The sequence below is a fragment of the Dreissena polymorpha genome, chromosome 2 (genome assembly GCF_020536995.1).
Source record: "Dreissena polymorpha isolate Duluth1 chromosome 2, UMN_Dpol_1.0, whole genome shotgun sequence".
In the NCBI taxonomy this organism is placed as follows: domain Eukaryota; kingdom Metazoa; phylum Mollusca; class Bivalvia; order Myida; family Dreissenidae; genus Dreissena; species Dreissena polymorpha.
Window position 1 is genome coordinate 8,403,683 of NC_068356.1, and position 16,049 is coordinate 8,419,731.

A 16,049-nucleotide genomic window follows, 5' to 3' on the forward strand; every position below is an offset into this window, starting at 1 on the left:
GGATGCGTGAACTATTTGTACCGAGCATAACTTTTTCCATCATAAATGGAGTGACAAAGAACTTACCAAAACTGATCAGCATAATGAGATGCAAGCACCATGTCACACGGTCTAAGGTCAAGGTCACAAGTAAATGTCGATCTTATTATTGTAAAAACAAGGATTTTGAAATAAATGTGTAGTAGTTTTAGGCATAAGCAGTTGCGCAACATATAACCAATCCCAAAGGTCAAGTTTAATTTCAAATGATAAGGTAAAATAAAAGAAATCAAATGAAACGTTCAGTCTGCATAAAAAATATACGAATATTTGTTCTTAGTATTCCGCTGGGGAAATAAGATTTAAATCTTATCATAAGGCAAGAATTCCCCATACCTTGTTTAAAAACGTAAGTTTTGTTGTGCATGTGTGGGTCTTGTCTACTATTTTTTTTTGTGCCTTGTTGTATGGCAATTGGTTTCTTTCCATAAATAACAATATATTATGTGTTTGTCAGAAACACTATGTCACCTTCTGCTCCGCTTTGAAGCTATATATTTGACCTTTGAACTTGAAGGATGACATTGACCTTGGTATTTCACCACTCAAAATGTGCAGCTCCGTGAGATACACATGCATGCCAAATATGAAGTTGCTATCTTTAATATTGCAAACGTTATGGCAAAATGTTAAAGTTTGACAAAACACACAAACCAACCAACCAACAGACAGGGCAAAAACAATATGTCCCCCACTATAGTGGTGGGGGACATAAAAATAACTCTTTTAAAAACACAAATCTTATATAATAACACCAAACACACCGAATGAATCGCATGTGACATCATCAATAAACTGTACGCTATACGTATTTACAAGCTGTTATTTACGCTTATCGATTGTTGAATCTGACATCAAAGGTCTGGTATATGAGTGTCCATGTGGGGCTATTTTATAGGGTGTTTAATCTGTTGGCCTGTTACATAATCATTACATGGGCATTTCAGAAGGTCTTAAAACATAACTAAATATAATAAGAAATATCTTTTGAAAAGATATTCGGTGAACATTCTGACTTTGAAATAAAGTTAAAAATCTATGTTTCTAAATAATTAAAGTGAAAAACAAAAGTTAAACTATTGAGTGTGTTTTTTTCACTTGTAAGTCGCATATTCACCGAATAAAATATGTGTTATTGTAGTTATACTAAACATTAGTGTTAGTAGATATAAATGATACTAAGTGCTATCGCTATGATGGGCGCATATGGCGTAATACCCTTTTTCACATGACGCGGGTCTTTTTAAATCTCATACCGAGTTGTAAATAGTATATTTTAGCACAATGCTATTCGGTATAAATTTGAATTTAAAAAAGCAAAAGCAGCAAACTGGCAAATAAGGGTAGCCTATTCAAGCGTTCAGGAACGATCTCTAGACGTGCTGACCGAGTACGGCAAACATTTGTGGTCAGATAATTAAACGATTATCCTTTTAATTTGACACTATACTATTTCCGTTGTTCTTTTTTGTCATCTTGAAAGCAAAACTGTTTTTATCGATAGTCAAGTATGACTTCCCCTGAAAGATTGAGTGACCGAGTACAGACCCTGAAATTCTGTGGGATGGATTTCAACGCGTATTCTTAACATGGCCACAATTTTAAGTTGGTCGCGTTAGCGGCCGACTAAATTTACATTGCATGTTTTGCAAATCAGTATGTGCCTAGCTACGCTAAGGACGGTAACTCACTACGCTAGGAACGATTACCGCTGCCGGTCTGCACTGCAGACGACGAATACTAAGGAGCGTCTGCTTTACTATTGCAGTGTGTGTATTTACCAGTTTGTAAGACGACATTAGCCAGTCTAGTGTTTATCATTGTAATCTGTATATATTCGCTGCTTTCAGAGAAAACGGGGCCTAATGCATGTCAACTAAGATTAGCCTTTACACACTGATTAGCCTGTGCAATGCGCACAAGCTAATCAAGGACGACAACAGCGAACAACTTCAGTGCCTTCAGCGCTTTGATTGTCTATGTGTCGTTTGAACATGTAGATAGTACCGAATTCCGGAATTCCGTACATTGAACAGTGTTACATCCTTTACGCTGTACACAGCAAAATTCAGAGAATTCTCTCGAATCAGCTTATGCAATATTCGAATGTATCAATTCGTGTCTGATTTCGTTATGTAGAGGTCATTGAAGGTGAAAAGCTGGGCAAAACAGCTACGCAGAAAAGGCGCATGAGTGTTCTAAACCGATTTTAAGGTCAGAGACTGGTTGACACCTTGTGAACTACTAGGATAACAAGTAATGCATAATCAACAAAGTACGGACAGCGCTGTCTTTTGACTACCTAATACGTGAGTAAAATGTACTGCTCGCAGATTTATTTAATTTTTTATTTTTATCAATTATTTTATTGTTTGTTTTGAATTGTATATGGTGTCAAACAAGTTTTGAAAAGGGAAGTTCCATCATGAAATTTTATTCTGAGTGTGATAGGTATTCGATATTCCCACAATATTCATTTAATATGATGGTTGTCATTATACCACTTTCATCATATTTTAATCCTTTCAGAACGTCTATAAAAGATACATGTTGTTGTTATTTTGTTAAAGTTATCTCTATCACATAAATATGCTGATAAACAGTGCCCACGCATCTCGACCTGTGCGTTTACAAACACTCTTTATAAATTTGAATGGGTTGTGTTCATGTCAAACTTGCGATTCAAAAAGCTGTAAGATTATTTTGAAAAAAATGAGTTCCGTCTAAGATTATGCAATAGCGATTAACTTTAATGCCTTCAGCGCTTTTATAGTTTATTGTGGGGGGCCTTTTGTATTGTGGGAGTAAATTTCATATTCGAACCGGGTTTTACCACTTTATGAAATTAAAGCCATATATGTCTAATTATGAGTTATTTATATAAAGTTATACTTAATTATTGACATTTCATTCTTTTAATAAAAAAGGTTAAGATAACTTTCATAACATATATTGACTATTTAAGCCATTTAAGGTAAATGAATAAGTATGCCAACATTGGTCATACTTGAAATGCGTACTAGTTGGACATAAAAAGAAAACATGAAAGACACCGTTGAGACGTTCTTTTTTGATACAAATTAATATATTTAGCCGCCTTGTTTAAAGGGGCCTTTTCGCAGAATTTGGCATGAATTCAAGCTTGTCATTAAATGCTTTATATTGATAAATGTAAACATTGTATACTAAAAAGCTCAAGTAAAAAAGCAACAAGAATGAAATTAACGAAAGAAAAAAAGCAATCCTTAACTGGGCTCGAACCACTGACCCCTGTAGTAAAAGTATATCGCTTAGAACACTCGGCCATCGGTGCTTATACAATGTCTGACCGTATTTTATACTCTATATTATATAAGTAATCCTCGTAGTGTCACAAAATATAACGACAACAATAGAACTCTCAAAATTATTCAATCGTTTTGCGTTGCAACGCTTTGTAAATTTCAGGTTTTTGAATCGTCAAAAGATGCATTTAATGGATATTTTAGAGCATGGTAAATGTTCACTTTTACTGTTTCCTCACAAATATCATAACAACAACGAAAATAAGCGAATCTGAAACTTTTTTTTTTAATTTTGTCATTTTAAAACACGTTAAATGGCCCCTTAAATAATGTTGTACTTATTGAAACGATGCGCATCATTAATAGCTTTTATGTTGCGTCGTTTAGATATTAAAAAGAAATTATATTGGGTAAATGTAGATTTGCGACAAACGAAAGATGGCTTAGAATTTGTTTAATATATGCATCATTACGGCAACAGAGAAAATACACTTAACATGACAGCGTGCTTAGGGCATTAAACGCCAGAATAATTATCAGAAGAGAAATGTGTTTAGATTTTTTTTAAAGAGTTATGTGTTAAATTTAGTTAATAGAAAATGATTCAATAAGTGACCTGTTATTGGTATTTTTTTCGCATTTTCAATGAAGCTTAAAATCTTGATGTTTCGGATAAGTATTTGTAAAGCATTCCATTTATGTATGGCAGAGACGTGTATATAGATATATGCATTTTAAAAAACATAATATAGTCCAGCACATTTTTACCATTTACCGAATACTGTCCTTCAACTGTTTGTGGGTGAAGGCTATACATGTAAAATGGAAACTCACCCTTGTGAAGTTTGAAGATACAAATAAGTTTAAGATAACGCCGTTGTTTATCTAGTCTATACCAAAACATCTTAGAGAACGCACGCATATTGCATAAACGGTTGCTAATTAGTGATGTATATTTGGTTTTTACATTTGCATTATTGTTTTGATTAATTTTTGCGAACAACGCATTAAATTGCGATGCGGAATTCAGTATATTAAATATATGGTCGCGCCACATGCCAAATAAGATATATTGTTAAATACATGTGTGACTTTCAGCGAATGCAAATTACCGAATATATTATCAAGCAATGATTCAGAAAGGAACAATAATTGCGCAGTGATTTACATTTGCTTATTTAATTTGTGTGGGGTTTGTTTTTGTGGAGCAGGGGGGGGGGGGGGGGGGGGGTGGGGGGATTACTATTCACAAACATTCCTTTCGCTTAATCTTTATGGACACGATATTAAGGTCCAAAATCCTCTAAAGAACAGCGGAAAAGTTCGATTAAGTTCATGAATATATTTATCATATGAAAACAAACGGGATTGCGAGAACTCAGAAAAGATCGTTTACTAAAACCTGGAAAAAAAAACAATATTCCCAATAAGCAGCATCGGTTCTGTTAGTAAATAATTTTTGTATCAATTGAAGCATCTTTCAACGATTTGTTTGCTGTTTTAAATGAATGGTCACATGTACCTTACGAATTTACACGTCTCGTGTCAATATCTGCGTAATAGGTTATGTACTGTCCACACACGTTTTACCCATTTATGCCTAGCGTCTAGAAAAAAGGCCTTGGCAAACAGCGTAGACCCAGATGAAACGCCGCATGATGCGGCGTCCCATCAGGGTCTGCGCTGTTTCCTTAAAGGAATTTCTGTAAGAAATATTCTAAATATAGAAATAAATATACTAGACATCCATAATTTTGGAAATAAATTGATCGAGTTTAGAAGGATGGGAGGAGTCCACTAGGCATAAATCGGTTAAGTTCATCATATGGAAAAACTTCTGTTTGAAACTTTTGGACACTTAAACATATGCGCTGTTCGTTATAATATAAATAAAGGCACTGCTTGTAAATTTGGATAGATGGTCACGTGCACGCGATACATTTAGACGACTCGTGGCTATGACAGCTTGGCAGGTGCATGTAAACTCTTAATTAACGTAGTATTTAAGAAAACGCTTACTGTTAACATCGCAAAAAAATAAGCACTTCTTGATAATTATAGACCGATTTCCAATGTGCGTGCACAATTTTATATCGATCTTTCACGTAGAAATGCTTGAAAATGCATTTTATAATAACGCCTGATAAGCCATCTTGCTTTCGCGGTCGAAGCTTTGATTAATAAAGGGCGTTCAGGAGTAAAAAGACTACCCCTAATAATAATATTCAGTAAAAATACTGGAATATTGTTACAAGCTATCTCGAAAAAGAAGTAAACAATTATTAAAACGTGTTGTTGGGTCCTATCACCACAAATTGTTGCGAATTGAGATGCTCAAGACGATTTTTTTACGATTTTTTTTATTTTCCTCTGAAAAATCAGGGTTTTTTTCTTAAGAAACTCGTAATGCTCCTTTAATTCATGAGACAAACGCATTTATTCCGTGAAACTTGCCAAAACGCGTAATACCTCGTTCCAAAATGGTGATTTTATTTAAATACAGCTCATTTGTGACGGGGCCTGGTTCACATGTGGTTAGCGTGTGGCTATGATATTAATTAGTGAAAACAGCATTTTGAATGATAAATAATCATATTTTAACAAAAAATCAACTTTTCTGAAGAAAAAAATTCACTACAATATATATATATAACAAGGTATTCAACTCAAAATCACCCGAAACCTGGATGCATCGCTTTGAACAGACATAATTTCATCAATTGTGCAGCGATTTTCATAAAATAAATTAAACTGTTCTCGGTTTACTAATGCTAGAATAATCTATTATAAGTATGTCGATGACAGCAATATTAATAATAAATGGTTAAACATTATTATACACCGTTTAAAAAACCTGTCAGAGGACAGGCGATATCATTACATTGATATTTGAACAGTACAAATATCGTGCGTCGCAACGACTGTCGCGCAAAATATCGAGAATCGCTTCGTGTGTCTAGTGTCGCGGTCTGAAATTTGACCGCGATACACGAGATTCGGATAATATGGGCGATATTTGAAAAATATATATCGTGCGTCGCCGCGACTGTCGCGCAAAATATCGTGTATCGCTTCGTGTGTCTAGTGTCGCCCTTTGAACGCAAGATAGTTTTCTCGACAGTCGCGGCGACGCAGGATATATTTAACATGATATATCGCATTTTGGGCTACCTACACAAGGGCGATATATCGTGTTAAATATATCGTGCGTAGCCGCGACTGTCAAGAAAAATATCGTGCGTCGCCGCGATTGTCAAGAAAAATATAGTGCGTCGCCGCGACTGTCAAGAAAAATGTCAAGTATCGCTTCGTGTGTCTAGTATCGCTTTTGATGAAAGGAGTGCGAGATTAAAGATTATATAGATTATATCCGGATTCCGTAGTTTTCAGCAAAGTCGAAAGGCTACCATTGAATGCACAAAAATATTATTATCATGTATAAATTGTTTTTATATTAAGCTATTGCTTAAATATATATGTATATATTATTATTTAAAAGATATTGTTATATTTTGAAATATTTTTCGCATCTAAACTAATAAACTAAATTTTGTTACGACCGCTTGAGTGTGTGAAAATGTGTAACATTTTCACATTAAAGTTTTCGGTTTTAAATCGAAAGCGAATGCATTTTCTGTTTAGTAAATGCTTTTGAATTTGGTCTTCTTATAACTTTTCAGACGGTTTATATCCGTATCATTTTCTGATTTTTCATATGGATAACAAATAAAACATAACAACGCGTTGCTGGATAATAATAAATGTTTAATTAACTTCAAATGTTATTTGGAAGGGCTGCTACTGGCCGACATAATCGAAATAATAACAAGGGACGTCATATTTTTCAGCAAATTTTACCCTAGTTGAAACATTGATATTATATTTTAATATTTATATATTAATATTATATAAATAAATATATATATTAATATATTTAATATGTTATATTTTCAGCGTGGCGTGGACATTATTTACAATAGGTAGCCGTCACAAAACGGAAACATAGAAGTGTGTTCGCAACCAAGATGAACACATCGTAATATTGTACATTTAAACAGTCAATGATGTCAGATGGAAGAGTATTCAAAACAGGATTAATAATGGGTATTCAATGTTTTCTTATCTCTTTATTTCGAAATGTTAATGGTGGTGAATTGAAAATTTTGAATGGCAAATATAATGTTGATAAGCACACGTTTAGATTAGATTAACAACGACTGTACCAATATGACCAGCTCCCATGCCTGGAGGGTTTGAGGAGTTCCGTCAAGACAATATATGACAGGCAACTTGGGTCATAGACTGACGAGGCGAAAATCGGATTAAAGAGGATACAACGTTAAGACATTAAAACATGTTTACCAATTTAATTTTATATATCATTAGCAAGTATTAGAAGTGATTGAACCTTTTAAATATTCTACTAATTATCTTAAAGGAGTCTGTTCACAGATTTTGGCAGATATTAATGTTTGTCAATAAATGCTTTATATTGATCAATGGAAATATTGGCTCTTAAAAACTCCAGTAATATACAAGAATGAAAATTAAGAAAGAAATTAGTAACCCTCAACTGGGCTCGAACCACTGACCACTCGAGTTACAGTATAACACCTAAACCACTCGGCCATCCGTTCTTATACAAATAATGATCTATTTTATAATGTATGTAAGCAATTCTCGTAGTGTCACAATATAACGACAACAACAGAACTCTCAAAATTATTCAATCGTTTCGCGTTGCAATTATGCTTTATAATTGTCATGTTTTAAATCGTCAAAAGATGCATATAATGGATATTTAAGAGCATGTTCAGTTTTACTGTTAGGAACAAATATCATAACAAAAACGAACATTTGCAAATCTGCAAAAATGTCAATTTACCGAAACGTGAAAAGGCATCTTTAATTTCGTGATTAAGTATGATACATGGCGACAAATATTCGTATAGACATAAGTTGATAAAGGGGATTTATCAAAGAATACTTTATAAACAGGGTTTTATCATACTTTATATTAACATTTTTCACTTGAAATTCTAAGAACAAAATCAATAACATAAACGTATCTGACACGTGGTATATCGTGACTACATACATGTGTGGTTTCCCAATTTGTATATATCTCAAAGTAAAGATACTTTTTCAAAGTGAATAATATCCATACAAAAAAGAATACGTGTTCATTATGCATCTCACAGGAATTATTATTTGTTTCACATCGTGTAACTCTAACTAACCAGTATATTACGTTTGTGTTATATAGTATTGTAGATGATCTATCAAATATTATATTATCTGGGGCACCGAATGTGTTACATAAATTTTTCTTTTGGAGAAACAGTTACAAACAAGTTTACCAAAACAAAGAAAATATAAGATAACTTTTTATCGCATTAACAATAATATGTGTATCGACTGTCCTTACGTTGTGGATGATAGCGGCAAGAATTTGATAAAAGCTGTGCTCGTAACCAGACAATTATCTTCATGTAAGTTGATGGGATGTCGCAGATACTCACTCCCAAGTATATTCTTATTAAAGGATCATATAAATGCCAAAAATATAGAGAAATAATATAAACGTTTAAAAATACATAAAGCTTTTTTTGTATAATGGTATCAAGTGACGAAGCATCACTCATCTAACATAAAAATAAAGGGACTTTTCACGTTTTGGGAAATTTACAAAATTGAAAAACAAATGTTTCAGATTCGCATTTTTCCTTTAAAGTTATGATATTTGAGAGGAAATAGTAATTCTGAACATTTACCATGCACTGACATATCCATTATATGCATCTTTTGACGAGTTAAATTCCTGAAAATTATAAAGCGTTACAAACGCGAAACAATTCGGCAATTTGGAGATTTCTGTTGTTATTGTTATATTGCCTGTCAACTACGAGTAATGCTTATAAAAAGTATGAAAAACACCACTATGTGTAAGGGCATGGATGGCCGAATGGTTAAAATGTGAGACTTTTACTCCAAGGTTTCGAGCCCAATTGCGGATTCTTTTCTTTTTAATTTTGTTCTTGTTTTTCACTGTAGTTTTTTTGTTAAAATATTTACATTTATCAATTTAAAACATATAATGACACACTTCAACACATACCAAAATATTTAAAAATGTTTCTTTAAAGGTCGGAAGAATAACCCTACAACATTTGTAAAAATATGCTTTTACATCGCACACTTTTGGCGCGAAATTTAGTAACAAGTCAGTTAGATGAAAAAATCACAAGCAAACAAGCATATGAAAAAATAAAAACATAAGCAATAACTGTTTAACAAGATTGGTTTGCAAAAAGCATAAGGTTTGTTGATTGTTTGAACGATTAAAGCATAAGCGATTATTGATATTTCAGTCAATTTTTTATACAAGCAAGTTACTTCCAGACATTTAACATGTTAATAAAAACAAAGATCGAATAGAGGATAAAATCAAACAACATGTCCTGCATTCAAAGCTCATTCCTGGAAAATATGATGTATTACAAAATCTAAAATTAGTATACATAGAAGAAATTAACAACAACGTAGAACTGTACATATTCAAACAATAACAAAACATATTATGATAGCATATCCTTGATTGAAAACACTGGTAAAAGTTGTATAAACACTTTTCTGGAAGACAAAACAAATCTATCTTACGACTTTTCTAAAACAGTTACAGAAGCGGGTTAAGTATTCCATTTTATTTTCAGTTGTGAATTACACAAATTAATGGCATTTTAAAATCTTAATATAAATGTAAACTGTGCCATTATTAATATAAATGTATATAACACTTACCGTAATTTCTCTAAGTGTTTGGGTACTTACAAATAATGATTTTGTTTGTGTCCGAAACACCCCAGGAAACCCGAAACCTTGTGAGCAGTGTAAAACCATTGGAGCAGTGTTCGGTATTTTACCATGAACTTACATAAGGTTAGTAAATTGGAAAAAATAAAATTTTCCAAGTCCACTTTTAAACAACTGTGTATAAAAATTTATAACAAAAGTATTGTTCTAAATGTAGAAAAAATCCTGACAAATTTAAAAAAAATGAGCAAAATGTGGCTCCCTATAGTAGAAGATCGGGTAAAATTGGCCATGTTCAGGCATTTAGGGGAGAAAACTGCTTTAATTTGCAAGGCACTACAATAATTAAAGAATTTATACAAACTTACACATGTCTGCCTTGACGTCTCAGCAGGGCTTCTCCAGAAAACTATTTCTTGTGGAGAAATTAGCGTTTTTAATGACCAGGTTGGGAAAACATGGATACCATCTGGAAAAGACCAGGAAACCTTTTTATGAGCAGTGACTTTATCATTCTTTTTGGTGACGAAAAACCTAATTTCCAACCATTTTGTTGCAATTTTGTTGCTTTGTAGAGGCATATAGTAAGTGCATGTGGGCGCATGTGCATACAAATGTACTTTTAAATGCCTTATGTATTATAAAAAAATGTGCCTTTTCAACATTCTCGAGTATTATTTCTCTTTACCAACACATTTTTGGAAAATTTAAAGAAAGACTTGACCGCTTTGTCACATAAATTAATTGGTTTGGTACATAGAATGATGTCTTAATAAGTGTATATGGGGGTTGTATGTATAATATTAAATTAGTCACAGTTTTAAAGTAGGTGGTAGTGATGATCGCAGTAGGTAGTCTGAAGGTTGTAAATGGAAGCATTTTTGTTCTGAAGCCAACATTAAAGTTTTCTTTTAGTTCTGACACTGGATTTGACCTGTATAATTCATAGAAATGCATCAACATATGCATTTTGAAGACTTTATGTGGAAGCACTTCCTTTTTACAGTCAATGATAAAGTTTTCTATAAGAGATCACACTAACCTTTGACCTAGTGACCCAACACAGGGCGTGACGTGTAAAAGTAAACAAGGTGCACCTACACATAAAATTTGCAGGCTGAAGGTGGAAGCAATTCAATTCTGGAGCCTATGTTAGAGTTTTCTATTAGAGATGACAGTGACCTTGACCTTTGACCTAGTGACCTAAATGAGGGTGAAGTGAATATATAAAGGTCATATGGGTGCATCGACTTATGACGTTTTAAGGTTGTATGTTTATTTGTTCAAAAGTTATTTCATAAAAATTAATCGGGACGGACGGACGGACAAAAAATCGGGACGGACGTGACGTACTGGGAAAGGGACATACGAGACAAACTGATTCCTATATGGCCCCCTAAACAGAGTTTGTGGAGGGTATAATAATGTGTATGTGTGTGAGTGTGTGTGTGTGTGGGGGGGGGGGGGGGGGCAACACTAGCATTGTGATACAGTGAAATTTTAGCACAAACTGGCGAACGAGGTAGTAATTAATCAGCTTTACATATCTTAAGTGGATATAGCCTAACCACATTTTATGTAATGTTCCTAAAATGTGAGTCATATAGGTCCGATTGAAACTAATATGGCATGAAATAAACAACCGACACAGTATTGAGATTGAAAAATGGCATTTATTACAAATGCCATAAAAGTGAGGGCATTTAAAACTGGATGCCCTAGAACAATGAATATAATACAAACACAATAGTGTATAAAATATGTACATTCATATAAAAACAAAACATATTGGTATATGTAAACATACAAGTAATGTACAGAATGCCATAATGGGCGATAGAGAACTTCCTGTACATTCATATCAAACAAAAATAGTAAATGTAAACATACAAGTTATGTACAGAATGCCATAAAGGGCGAGAGAACCGCCTGTAAACAAACATAATAAAATACATAATAAAATGATAAGTGGCGGAGGTTGGGGAGGTGGTGGTTTTGAAGCGTAAGCTTGGCGGTGTTACTGCACACGCCGAAATATTACTGGAAAGAATTTGGGAGCATTCCGATTGGATTAACATATCACATGACTTTGAAATATACAATGATTGGCTGATACCTAAGCGTGCAAGGTAACACTGCACTAGTTAAGCATGTTAACAAAGGTATTGAAGAGAACTTATACTAAACAAGAAAAATTATCACAATGACATAAAAAACACTTTATTAGTGCATAAGCTTGGTTATATATCAGACAAAGGATTCGATTTTCTGAAATGATGTTGGATGAAATGCAAAGATTATCATATAATGTATAATAAAGCATTAAAAGTACAAGTGTATGCATATGTACCCACATACTCTTACTATAGGCCTCTACAAAGCAACGAAATTGCAACAAAATGGCTGGAGATTAGGTTTTTGTCACCAAAAACGAAATATAAATGCACAGCTAATAAGGTTTCCTGGTCTTCTCCAGATGGTATCCATGTTTTCCCAACATGGTCGTTACAAACGCAATTTGCACAATAAATAGTTTTCTGGAGAAGCCCTGCCGAGAGGTTATGGCAGACATGTGTAAGTTTGTATAAATCCTTTAATTATTGTAGTGGCTTGCAAATTAAAGCAGTTTTTTCTCCCCTAAATGCCTGAACCTGTCCCATATTACCCGATCTTCTACTTCAGGGAGCCACATTTCGCTCATTTTTTAAGAAAATTTGTCGGGATTTTTTTCTAAATGTAGGCCAATACCTTTGTTATCAATGTTAATACACAGTTTTTAAAAATGAACTTGGACAATATTAATTTTTCCAATGTACTTACCCTATGTACGTTTATGGTAACATACCGAACACTGCTCCAACGGTTTTACACTTCTCACAAGGTTTCGGGTGTCCTGGGGTGCAAAAGTATAGATACGGAAAATATAAGAAAATAAAGCTGTCCGATAATTTAGAGACAAACAATGAACGTGTCGGAAAATTGTGAGACACTATAATTATTGCATTGGCAATCGGATGCAATATGTATAGCGTCCAACTATTAATATTAAGGGCTTGTAAAATACCACGCCGTATAGAATGAAATACTTGTGCATATGTTTACACTGTATTAAAAATAATTTCATATGTTAATTTTACAGAAAGTTACTTCAATGCTGTACCTTGAACCACGTTAGCAAAATTAAGCATTTGCAGTACCGATAATCTCTAATATGGACATGTAATTAATGCAATAATGTTTTGCAAACTATGAATTCTTTGTTTGTCTATCAGAAGTTTTGTTATATTCAACATGCTTCTTCCTTAATACGCTGTTATATCAAATGCTGTCGGGTGAAACCGTGGTAAATAACCGGTTTTAGTGTTATTTACTGAATAACGAAAAAGTTTTGTCCATGGCCCCCGGCATTAATCTGCCAGGTTTTATGACCTTATTCCGGTCGTAATAACGCTCGATTAAGTGTCACCAGATATTTACGCAAAAAACGAGCAGAAATCTGGTATTAAATGTACTGTCCGAACATTTAGAGCCATTTATTATGGATGAAAACACTACTGTCCGGAAATTTAGAGTCACGAGTTGAGCGAGTTCGGATAACTTAAGTTATTAAGGTAGTCATAATTTAAATATTCATAGTAATAACAAACCATTTTTCAAAACATAATACAATATCTTAAATAATTTTGATACATAAGTTTGTTGTAAAACTATAATTTAGCATTACATTTCAGTGTTTATAATCCTAACAGTTTCATCGATCATTCTTGTTATTTCGTTTTTATCTGGACCTTTTTTCAGCAGCTTGTCAGCAGTCTCGCGTATTTGTCGAGAGGTATCAGGTCACTCGTCTGTTGAAAGAGCATTGTAGTAGTACTGCAAGAACCCTATGTTAAGTGGAATCATGGCGAAACCTAGCAATCCGCCTGCAATATGGAAACCCGTGCCAGGTTCAGTAGTCGCCTGTATCGAAGCTGCTATAATTGGGCACCCGGTTGCACATGAAGCAATGACTATTTCTTTCCTTTCTTGAAAAGTAGTAACAGCATTGTAAATTGCAAACCATACGCGAAACTTCTGTCTGACAACAGTGCCAATTAGAAAGCAAACAACGGACAAGCCTACTTTCAACCATCCAAGCATGCTATAGAAACTTGACCTGCGGGGGGGGGGGATGTGATTCAATGCGCTCCGGTTGAAGTCTTTCAGATATTTTCGCAGATTCCTTTAAAATATTTGAAATATTTCTGCGTGTTTGGTCGTATATATTTATTTGCCCATCTGCTGTTCTTTTCGCTTTCATTTGCTGCATAAACTCTACTATTGCAGACCCACCCGTGACTAAGCTTCCAAACCCACAAATGCCAGCTCCTATAAAACGTTAAAATTGCAATTTAAAAAGGCGTATGAAATGTCTGCAAATGCATGAGTTTTTATGACTTTTTCAATCTTCTATATTTTAAGTCGATCTAGAATCGATATTTTTGTTTGTCGATCACCGTCACAAAGACTTGACTTATATACTAGTCAACGCCTTGGTAAAATGAAAAGAAAAAAAGGAAAAAGTGTTTCATATGGTCCTATCGCATAAAAACAATAATTTGTTTTGCATTGACCGTGATTCCTGTTGTGTTAATTGGTGTATGCATGTGCGGGTGTGTGCGCGTGTGTGTGTGTGTGTGTGCGTGTGTGCTTGTCTTGTACTTTTGATATGGATCGACTTCATTGATAATTGGTCACTCCCTCTCCTTAAATTAACGACCAATATATGAAATCAGTTTTCAAAGGAGTGGCGCCATGTCCATGGTTTTATCACATGTGTTTACGATAAAGTGTTCACGTTCTAGTTCGGATGCTCTCTCTTGTAGAAGTTTCGATAAACACAACTTCGGAAATTACATACCCTATAGCAACACCCTTTTTTAAATGCTGACAATGCATCATACTTTACGATTGTTCGTAGAGAAATAATTATTGCTATAATACTTTTCAGTTAAACAAAATAAGCATTTATATTGTCCCTTTTTATGCTGTACGCCACAAATGTCGTTTAAAAATGACGCTTCTCTTTCTCTCAAAATTCTCAAAATGGGCTCACTGTACTCTCAATTAATTTTTTTACACGTTCAAATACACGTTATCAAAATTTAATATTTAATCACGTGAACATAATGTATGCCTCCAATTGTTTTTAATAACATATAACAATTATAAACATTTACGTTTAGCTCAACCGTCTAAATGGTTAGTTTTGAGATTGGTAATGCTTCAATCACTAATAATCCGGTCGTCGGAAGATGTGTCCTATTTCCAGGCATCGGAAAGACTGGAAACGTCGGAGCCGTCCGCCGTCCGATGAGTGACTCAGTTTAATACCTCAGTCACAAATAGAGACCGATAAGCAGACTACGTATTTTTCCGATCATCGGGCTGGCGCACGGCCGATGATCGCACGGCCACAGGGTCATTTTGAAGCATCGGGCGGCGTCTTGAGTAATTTTAAGTATCACTAAAAATTATGCCCGACGACGAGCCCTAAAAGGAATCGAGTTTGGATCGAAAGAAGATCGTGCGATCAACGCACGGTTATCGCCCGGCGATCGCCCGACATCGGATTCGTTGGACGTGTATCATGACGAGCTTTGTCCGGCGTCCGTCAGTCAATGTGCGGGGGCCCTCCGGCCATCAGACGGTTTCCGGCCGATGTATAAGTCCCTGTAAAATACCTTGATGTTTGCCACGTACAATGATCGGACGGTGATCGGTCTCTATTTATGGCTGAGGTATAAGTCAGTGAAAAATATTAGAGATCTTCATCTGGGAAGAGGACAACGACAACAAGCGAGGCATGGTATTGTAATGCGCATGGGGTCGGTTACAGGGTTAGGGTAAGGGGTATGGTAGGGTTAGGTTCGG

General features: G+C 34.5%; 1 protein-coding gene across 1 annotated transcript in view; it reads right to left on the reverse strand.

The window, feature by feature from the left end:
- LOC127865788 (uncharacterized) overlaps positions 1-16,049 on the reverse strand; it is a 230,492-nt gene that overhangs the window by 26,591 nt on the left and 187,852 nt on the right. The window lies entirely within an intron of this gene.